Below are 364 nucleotides of genomic sequence, written 5' to 3' on the forward strand. Positions count from 1 at the left end.
AGGTTGACGGAAGGAAAGGGGCGCCCACAAAACCGGAAGCGACGATGTTTCCCCGCTACTCTTTTTACAACAGACATTATGGAAAGAAATAAAGAACTAAACCCTCAGGAAAGAGCCGCCTTCCCTGTCTCACGGACAACACTAAAACGGAGGTCAGTAGGGTCCCGCTAAAACGAACCGCTACCGAGGGAGTCGCGTGGGGTCGCGAGGGTGCGGGAGTTGATTGTGCGTCAAGAGGCTACCTAGAGGAGAGTATTCCAGTGTCGCGGCAACCGACCTGACAGTCTTGCTGACGTCCGTTGGCTTGGCGAGGTCATATGTCGTTGAGTCCTCGTTTGACGGGCGTTCCGCTGGCAGCGTGGAT

Source organism: Cystoisospora suis (genome assembly GCF_002600585.1).
Source record: "Cystoisospora suis strain Wien I chromosome Unknown contig_3281, whole genome shotgun sequence".
Taxonomy (NCBI): domain Eukaryota; phylum Apicomplexa; class Conoidasida; order Eucoccidiorida; family Sarcocystidae; genus Cystoisospora; species Cystoisospora suis.